Source organism: Camellia sinensis, chromosome 15 (assembly GCF_055761805.1).
Source record: "Camellia sinensis isolate YWXY chromosome 15, ASM5576180v1, whole genome shotgun sequence".
Classification (NCBI taxonomy): domain Eukaryota; kingdom Viridiplantae; phylum Streptophyta; class Magnoliopsida; order Ericales; family Theaceae; genus Camellia; species Camellia sinensis.
This window is the reverse complement of record NC_138975.1, coordinates 28296136-28306301: the sequence shown is the minus strand read 5'-3', so window position 1 is coordinate 28306301 and position 10166 is coordinate 28296136. Positions and strand designations below refer to the sequence as shown.

The 10166-nt window shown below is 27.1% G+C and overlaps 1 long non-coding RNA gene across 1 annotated transcript; it reads right to left on the bottom strand.

The window, feature by feature from the left end:
* Positions 1–5718: 5718 nt before the first annotated feature.
* On the bottom strand, positions 5719–8353 carry LOC145812716 (uncharacterized). The gene is made up of 2 exons (XR_014356208.1): positions 8190–8353; positions 5719–6337 (listed from the first exon to the last, which is right to left on the bottom strand). It is a non-coding gene; the product is annotated as an uncharacterized LOC145812716 (long non-coding RNA).
* Between the last annotated feature and the right edge of the window lie 1813 nt (positions 8354–10166).

The window sequence follows — 10166 nt, the reverse complement described above, 5'->3', positions numbered from 1 at the left end:
GAATTATGTTATTCCTGGGATGATGAATTGAAAAAAAAGTATTTATATTCATCTTTTGTTATTGGCATAACAATTCATTTGATTACATTAAACTTTGAAAATTGATTTGAAAACTTGCATTGAGAAAAGAATGTTGAGAAACAAGTTTTTATGAAATGATTTTGAGATAAATACGTTAGTAAGTCTTGATAGGTGGTGTAGATGATATTGAATAAGTTGGCCTGAGAATCCGGGGTGAAAGACCAAAAACCTGCGCGGATAGGTATCAAGCCTTTTGGTTAATACCGGTAAAAATGACAATTTGGTAGTGCTTGTGTAGTCTATTTGCAGACACCGACCTAAGGATTACCAGATTCGTATTTACCGCCCTTGAAATAAATTGTTAAGTTTTGAACAATTGAAATTGCATGACATCATTGGGCATGATGGTTTTCAAAATATGAAAGTGTGATTTATCTTCAAAAAAAGCATAGCATGGCATGTGCATTTCATCTCTTGAGACTTGTATAAAATGTATATACTTTGTTAAGAATTTTCTACTGGGCTTTATGCTCACCCTACGGGATTTTTGTGCAGGAAAAGATGTGGTGATGTTGTCTAATTAAAGGCGAGTAAATGTGTGTTGAGAGTACGTGACTCTCATTTTGCTGTGACTCTGTGTGTAAGTCAAGGGTTGTATGTGTGTAGGTTTGAATAACCGTTTTGTGTAACCAGGCTCAAGCCTTGGAAACTTGTAAACCCTTGGGGGTATTTATTTGTTTATTTACTTGTTGTTAGATTAATGTATTGTTGCATGAAGAACTATTGTATCATGTAATGTAAACTTGGAGATTTCTATTCGGTTTTTCTTGAAAGAACCATGATTGTTGTGTTATCATTTGGGTTAGAAATTTGGGACGTTACAGTCATTTCACCATATAATCCCATGGGATTGTTATCCCATGAAAATAGTCCCACACCCCCCTCTTCCCCGAGACAGTATAATCCTACATATGGAAGATAAGGAGTCTGATCGACTCTATGTTCGGCGTACTAAAAAAAAAATAAACGCCGAATAAAAGGCTTCCAATGGATTACAATCCGAACAGTAAATAATCCTCCCCTAATCCCTCCAATCAAACGCATCCTATGTTCATAAATTAAGACTTGTGTGTAAATGCCTCTTATATTAACTACCATCTTTGTAAGGCATAATTAATGCAAATAGTAGAGTCGAGTAGAGAAGAATGATTTATAGAAACGACCTCATTTAATAGGACTTAAGGCTGGTTTGATTTGATATAATTAAAGCAAACAGTGTATAAAAACAAGCATCATCAAAGTAAAATATATATTTCAATTTTAAAAAGATAGAAACATCATTTTTATAAGGTGTAAAATGTTTTAAGAATTTAATCTTAGGAAAGTTTAATATAATTATATCAAATTTGTGAGATTTATTATTTTTTTTAAAAATTAAGAAAAGTTAATTTCCTTTACCCTTTAATTGATTGTTATGTTCCAATTGTAATTAGGGTCATGCTAATGATAATTGTAAGAACTCTAAATAAACACTACAAAAGGCTTAAAAAATTGTATAATCTCAATACATTTTTTATATATTCCAAAATATTTTTACACATTTTAATAAATTTTTTACACACTTTTTCAACACTAATGACAATAATCATGACTGTTTTTAGCATTTTCCTGGTAATTAAGCTACAAATCAATGGATGAATTTGGCATACACCTAAAAAATTTACATTTTTTTTTTTTTTTTATCTTTAGTGATTTTTAAAAGATTATATTAATTTTTTTTTTTTTTTACGTCTTGTGTAGATGAATTTAAACAATAAAAAATCCAAAAAAATGCCAACTATTTGGCTTCTTTTTTTCTTTTTTTTTGTCTTTTTTGAATTTTAATTTTTTTTTAACTTTTTCGATTCTTCCAATTAAGTAGAACTCAAAACTTAATTATTTTTGAATTTAAAAAAAAACACTTTAAAAAACTAAAAAATAAAAATAAATGGGAAAATTACAAAAACCCCCTCGAGGTTTGGCCAAATTACAAATACCCCATAAGGTTTGAGAAATTACAAATTCCCCCCCTGAATGCTATATTTGCATAACAAATTAATTTAAACCTCAGAGGCCAAATTGTTATGAAAATACAAACTTTAGGGGGCGGGATGTAATTTCCGAAACCTCAAGGGGTATCTGTAATTTAGCCAAACCTCAAAGGAGGTATATGTAATTTGCCCAAAATAGAATCCCAAAGGAGATGGCTTCTAAAGTTGGGCTTGTATGGCCCACCACATGTTCAATTTCGATAATTCAAATCGTTCAATGGGAAAAACTTATTGAGTGGTTTATACTTGCAAAAATCATATTGATCTAATATCGATAACCCTTTGACCATTGTTAACAATTAGTTTTAAAATTATATTACCATTGATAAAAATATGTTCCGATCACGGGGTGCTACTTATATCCGATTAAAATAATTTTTTATAGACATAAAATTATCGACAACCTCTATATATTAAAAGGTTTAAATTATAAAAATAAGACTCATAATAAACCCCATAGACCTAACAATATACTCCAATCCACGATCCTCTATGGTGAGTTATTATTACAAGTTGCAGGGTGTGGGGCCCATTGATTGTGGGGTCAGCCCAAGTGGATGTGAACTGTCTTAAACACACTCGGATGCTCCATCATAGTCAGTTGGATACAGAAATAGTGATAAATTACAAATATATTTTTAAAGATTTTTTGAAATGATAAATTATATTTTTTTTATTTTTATATTTATACCATTTTTTTACTTTCACTCTTAAAATTTATTTTTTCTTATTTTGACCTTTTATATTTTTAATTTTTTTTAATTTACTCCTAAAATTAATTTCTATTTAAATTAATTTATATTATATATAATTCATATCTCTAATACAAACTTAAACACTCAATAGAATAATATATTTTTAATAGTTATTATGACATTTTTTGTCTAATTTTGAACAGAAGTTAATTTTAAGAGTAAATTAGAAAAAACTTAAAACATAAAGTGTCAAAGTGAGAAAATAAATTTTAGAGGCCAAAATGGGAAAATTGTCAAACATAAAAGGGACAAAGTGTAATTTATCTTTTTTTAAAATATAAATTGTCTTTTGTAATTTTAAAAATTACAATATCTCTTGTTAGAATTTGTCATTCAACAAAATTGACAAAAAAAATAAAATTTATCATTTTTCTTTTATATAACAATGAAATTACTACAATTATTAATTGAAATTTATTAATAACATCTTTAAAAAGGTTAATTGAATTAATAATTAATTAATTAAAAAGATAATTATTATGTGATTAAAAATTTAAAAAGTTGAGAAATAATTTTCATAATCATAAAGAATAATTAATATTTAAATAAATTTCAAGATTTTTGAAAAGGGTAAATTATATTTTGTTCTTTTTATGTTTGACTATTTTTTCACTTTAACCTTTAAAGTTTATTTTTTCGCACATTGACCCTTCATATTTCAAGTTTTTTCCAGTTTACTCCTAAAGCTAATTTCTATTAAAAATTTTAAAAACATGACACATTGACAATTATATGGTATATAAATATTTTATTATATATGACTCGTATCTCTAACACAAACTTAAACCCCTAATATAATAAATATTTTTAATGTTATGTGACAGTTATTATGATATTTTTTTTTAATCTAATTTTGAACAAAAGTTAGTTTCAAAAGTAAATTAAAAAAAACTTGAAACATAAAGAGTCAGAGTGAAAAAATAAATTTTAGAGGCTAAAGTGAAAATGTGGTCAAATATAAGGGGAGACTTATGTATAGGTCTTACTAAGTGAACTTATTGTCCAATCGGCCCTATGATAATTAATGACATTTTTCATCATATACTATTAAAAAACGTTACTAATTGTTAATTCTTAGCGACAGTTTAAAAATTTTGTTAAAAAAATGTCACTAATTACAAATTTTAGTGGCAGTTTAAAAAAAAAGTCACAAATTTTCAACTTTTAGCTACAGTTTGAAAAATTCATCAAAAAAAAATGTCACTAATTATAAGTTTTAGCGATAATTTATAAAAATAGTGACAAAAAAAGTTACTAATTGTCAATTTTTAGCGACATGTAAAAAATCATCACAAAAAATTATTTTTAACGACGATTATACTAAAACTTATTTTCAATAATACTTTATGGGAATTAAGTCTAACTATTATGACCTATTAGTAATTTATCCCAAATATAAAAGGGGTAAACTGTAATTTATCCTTTTTTAAAATATAAATTGTCTTTTCTAATTTTAAAAATTACAATATCTCTTGTTAGAATTTTTCATTCAACAAATTGACAAAAAAAAAATTCTAATTGTTCTTTTATATAACAATGAAATTACTCAACTATTAATTGAAATATATTAACAACATCTTTAAAACTATTAATTGAATTAATAATTAATTAATTAAAAATATAATTTATTATGCCATTAAAAATTTAAAAAGGTGAGAAATAATTTTCATAACCATAAAGAATAAATAATATTAAAATATTTTTAATTTAGCAGCAAAATTGCATTACTTTTTCAATCAATCGGCTTTGAATTTTTATGAATGTGGTTCATGATTGGGGGTTGAATTTGGCAGCCAACTTATAAGAAAAGTCTACCGACATAATCAAACATCAATTTTGTTATCTTGTTAACGTCAATGTTATCATCATCACATCATAATTAAACTACAAACATTAAAGCATGCATAGAAATGGTCAAAAGTATATATGACTATTCATACAAATCGGTGAAACGAGAAAATTGAGGCCAACCGTTTGGGGGATGGTTTTTTTTTTTTTTTTTTTGGTTAAAATAGTTTAAAAAATTAAAAAATTTAATCATATCACTTTTTATTTTTTATTTTCTTACGTTTCTTCGTAAAAAAAAAAAAATTAGTAACTTTACAAATTAAAATTTTGTAGTTACAAATTTGTTCCTTGATATTTCTTTAAAATATAATTTGTATTTTATAGTTTTAGAAATTACATCATCAGCCCTTAAATTTTTAATTACGTAATAAATCATATGAAAAATATGTTTTAATTAACAATTCTAGTAATTTTGTTGTTATATAGAAGAATAAATAATAATTTTATTTTTAAGTTAATTCTGTTGAATAAAATATTCTGATAAAGGATATTTGTAATTTCAAGAATCAAAGGGTGTAAATCATATTTTTAGCAAACTTGAGAGTGTATACTGTAATTTATCTAATTTTTTTCAAAAAAAATATTTGATTTTCAGTTTTTAGTAATTAAGAACATTTAATTATAATTTAATTTAGGAATTAATATACTCAAAAGGACTAGATTGCATTGAACTAATTTGATTCCTATTTTTTTATTTATAATTTTTATTTTTTTATAATAAAAATACGTAAGGTTGTTTCAAAAGAAACTTGATCTCTAACTTAAATCTATAATCTAATCACTATATCAAACATGTTAAAAGCTTATGCTCAAAATTATTAGGGTAAATAACAAATATATCCCTTTAGATTCGCTTAAAATACTAGTTGGCTTATGTGGCTCTGAAAATTAAATCTATATCTTAGTTTTTAATTACATAACAAATAACCTCTTTCAGTTCAAAATTTGAAAAAACAATGTGAAAGTGAAAGTGTCGTACACAGAGAGAATCAAAATTAAAGAGGTTTACAAATAATGAAAATCATCTCAGCCATCCATTGAAAAAATTAAATCATCTCAGCCATTGACTCCATAAACTTATAACCAAACCAAGCAAACATAACTGTCCACAATCAAAGGAATAATAAAGCATAGTCAAATTAAAAACCTAATATCAAAGTTCCACCGGGAAGATGGAGATGCGCAAGGTCTCTAGCATGGATGAGAATCGAGAGAATTGATTAAAGGCTGATGTGGGTATTCGTCCATGCTCGATATACCGGTTCAATAGAGTTTGGTTATTCTTGAACAAGTCCACCTTCTTGAGAGCATACACATAATAATCTGGTAATTTTCCTACTTGGCGAAAATGTGAACGTGCAGCTCTAACATAAGATCTGCACTTTCGTTTCATGGCGCTGTATTTACGTGACATTTTAGGATGATTATAGTCATCAATGGGGATTTCATACTGTTCGTCAATAGAGTAGCGGCGCTTCAAGCACTTGACTAATGTGGTGTCACTGGCACTTGTAACGGAGACCATGGAGATGTGTTGTAGTAGTATTAGCAGCAGCAACACAGTCGTCTTCGTCACCGAAAGTTTTCTAGAGCAGACAGCCATGAGCGTTAACCTAACCGCTACTGCACCACCATCACCGTCATCACAAATGTTATTAGTTGGATAAAATTGTCACAATATAAAAAGTTCAAAAATTTAAATTGATAGTTTTAATGCTAGAGGAATTAAATTGACACATAATAAACAAATTACAAAAGTGACGGATATAACTTGTTAAATGTCATACGAAAACCACTTCCTAATTATAATTAAGATGAGATAAGAATTTCTTATCCCATAATTTTTTTTGATTAATGCCATGCAAATCCTAGGTTAATCACAATTTTAGTGTAAATAGAATTCTAATGATAAAAGTTCTATTTTAATCGAATTCTTAATGCAAAACGAAGTCTCATGCAACTAGAATTCTACTGCAATGAAAAATTTCATGCTCTCCGAATTTCAGATTGACAAAAATTCTAACCTTACCCAAATTTTAATGCCACAAGGACTCCTTATTTTTAGAGTTTTAATGGAAACGAAAATTCCATAACTATTAAAATTCTCATTACACATAAAAATGAAATAATCATAAAATGCCAATGTAATTAACCAAGCTGCTAATATGAGAGGTTAGCCGGAACAAACAAACCCTTAAGACATCACAAACTTAAAAAAATAATTCATTTACACAATTTCTCCTCCCAAATCCCCCAAATGACGTGGTAATATGAAGCAATTGTATAGAACTTGCATTTGCTACCTCATTCGAGGAGTTTGGGAACGAAAAATTTATGTGAATTTAGCATGGCTGATAATAACCATCCATCACCCAAAACAAAGTTGAAGCCCCACATTCATCACAGAAACATGCACAACGACAGTTCAATTGTTAGAAATCTTGAAAAATCTTAAAATTGATTATGATTATACAAGAAAAATAAATAATAGTGTGATCATGAATTAATAAAACTAATCATATGAACACACGCTGCCGATATAGCCCCCAACCCACTTTTTTAAGTGTTTAGAATTATATTTTAGTCTACAAGATTGGGCTAGATTGAATTTTTAAGTTCATTTAATACTTAGATCAGGCTTGAAATTATAATATATTATGTATATATATTAGTTTGCATGGTACATATATATTATTTTATTTTAAAAAAAAATGTATTTATAGAAAGAAAATGCACCTACCAATCTTGAACTTAAGATGTAATGGATAAAGACTATGTCAATTAAATTACAAATAATAGTGTGATCATGAATGAATAAAACTAGTCATATGAACACAGAGGATATAGCCCCAACCCACTTTTTTAAGGGTTTAGAATTATATTTTAGTGTACAAGATTGGGCTAGATTAAATTTTTAAATTCATTTAATACTTGGATCGGGCTTGAAATTATTATATATAATGTATACATATTAGTTTGTATAGTACATATACATATTTTATTTTTAAAAAAATGTATTTGTAGAAAGAAAATGCACCTACCAATCTTGAACTTAAGATGTAATTGATAAATATATTTAAATTACAAATTTATTCATGTTTTTTTTTTTTTTTGGCAATATCTATTTTTAATATAATATATAAATTTGTTAGACGGAGATCAAAATTTTATAAATTTAAGATCCAAACTTGAGATGAAACAAATTTGGTTTGATAGCAAAACAAGAAGAGAAATTGACACAACAAAAATAATAATAATATTACCATGATCATATTTTTATATTATATATATATATATATATATATCTCGTTCTTTTGTAATAAAAGAAATAAAATGTGATAATTATATAATATAATATTATTCTGAAAGTAATAACACAAACAGCATAAAAAATATATATATGTTATTATGTTATCATATCAGCAACAAAGAAAAACAAAAAGGAAAAGATTAAGAAAAGTGGCCATTGTCTTACCTCAAATCCTGAAAACAAAAAAATAAAGAAAGCAATGGAATCGCTGTCAACTCTCTCTTCTACTCTCTTCTATTCTCTTCTCTCTGTTTGCCCTTTTTGGGTTCTCTATATAAATAAACAACCTGGTGAAGCCTTTCCAACTCTCACACGTCTTCCTGTCCCTAATATAAATAAACAACCTGGAAAACTACACTCATCTCATGAGGATGAGGATGAGGATGAGGTTGGAGAAAAATATAATTAATTTTATATTTTAAATATAATAAGAAGGGAAAATTACACTCATCTCATGAGGTTAGAGAAAAGTATAATTAATTTTATATTTTAAATATAATTAAATTAGTCTGTCGTAAGGTTTTTATTCGCATAATAGTTAAATTATTTTTTATTAATAATTTATTAATCATATGAATAAAATATGTATATTTATTTATTTTAATATTTATCCATTTCTATAAGGATTTCGGTTAATTTAATATATTAAAAAGAAGATCAAGATAATTAAGTCAAAAATATATAATTAAATATTTTTTTTCTAAACTTCCAAGAAGGTGAGAATAATTACCCTAATAAAGAGTTTATTGCCGCAGAAACCTCACCCACTAATTTTATTGCAAATAGGACAGAGTTACATTTTTTGTTAAAGAAAAAAATAGAGAAAATTTTCAAGAGATTTTTTTTTTTTTTAACTTTTATGTAGATGAATTTTTTTTAAAAAAATAAAAAATACAAAGAAAATCCAAAAAGATGCCAAAAAATGGTAAAATTGTACAAAAATGTTAGGATCTAAAATTTTTATCAAAAATTTCAAATGAGTGTGGGTCCCACATGGAGTAGGAGTGGGCATTCATCGGGCAGGGCCGGCACTATATAATAAGACACTTCGTGTCTGCCTAATGTTAGATAATATCTCAATGGGACCACATATTTAAATGTGGTGTTATGATTTATAAGAAGCCTACAATTTAAGTGATTCAATTTAGTTAATAGGCTTAAGGGTATATGTGTCATGGACCTAATGTGTAGATACTAGTTGAGTAATTTCTATTTCTATGAGGGGCAGAAATAGAAATTAAAACAAATTGGTTAAGTTGGTTTTCCTTTTGAAAAACAAACTGCCACACCGTTTCATGTTTATTTAAAAACCAATTTCAGCCTTAAGTTTTGTTATGGTCCCTATTCCTTCCAATGGTGAAAAGTTGCGATTCTTCTTCTAAATCCTCTCAAGGAGAAACATAAGGCACCAAAAGGGAAAGGATTAGAAGGCACTAACAAAGTCAATATCAAAGGTTTTATTGACAATCAGACGCTTCCGTTTAACCGTTCATCGATGGATTCGGGTATGTTTTAGTCTTGTTTTCTTGATGATATACATGGTAGATGATCCGAAACATGAAGTTTCATGTTCTGAAATTTATGTTTACAAGTGGTATCAGAGCGGTTATATCATGTGTATTATCAGAATAGATATGCTTTTATTCATCCTATTTAGTTTCCTGGAATCAGATTCTGTTTTTTGTTTTTCTCTTTTTTCCTCTGCTGCAAATTCTGTTTTGTTTTCTGGAAATGGAACATAATTCGGATGGGCGGTTCATTTTTCAAATGGATAACATCATGTGTTTAAATATATATATATATATAAATGTATGTTTAAAAACGGGGCCTCAAATGGATATATTGCATGTGTTAATATATTTATATCATGTATATATATTTATTATTCATGCGGTTTGATTGGTTCTTGGGTGCATGTGTGGTTTTTTGTATAATGGGCTTGGTTTCTGCACTGTTTTTCATTCAATATATGAAACAAAGACAAAACCGTGGTTTCTGTATTGTTTTTCCTGGATGTTTGCAACAGAGCATTTTGGAATTTAATAACACAATAAAGATGTGGCTTGGTTTTTTGGAATTTAATAATTAATTCTTGCATGTCATTTGTGAATCAGAATACCATTATGTTCTAATTTTCTTATC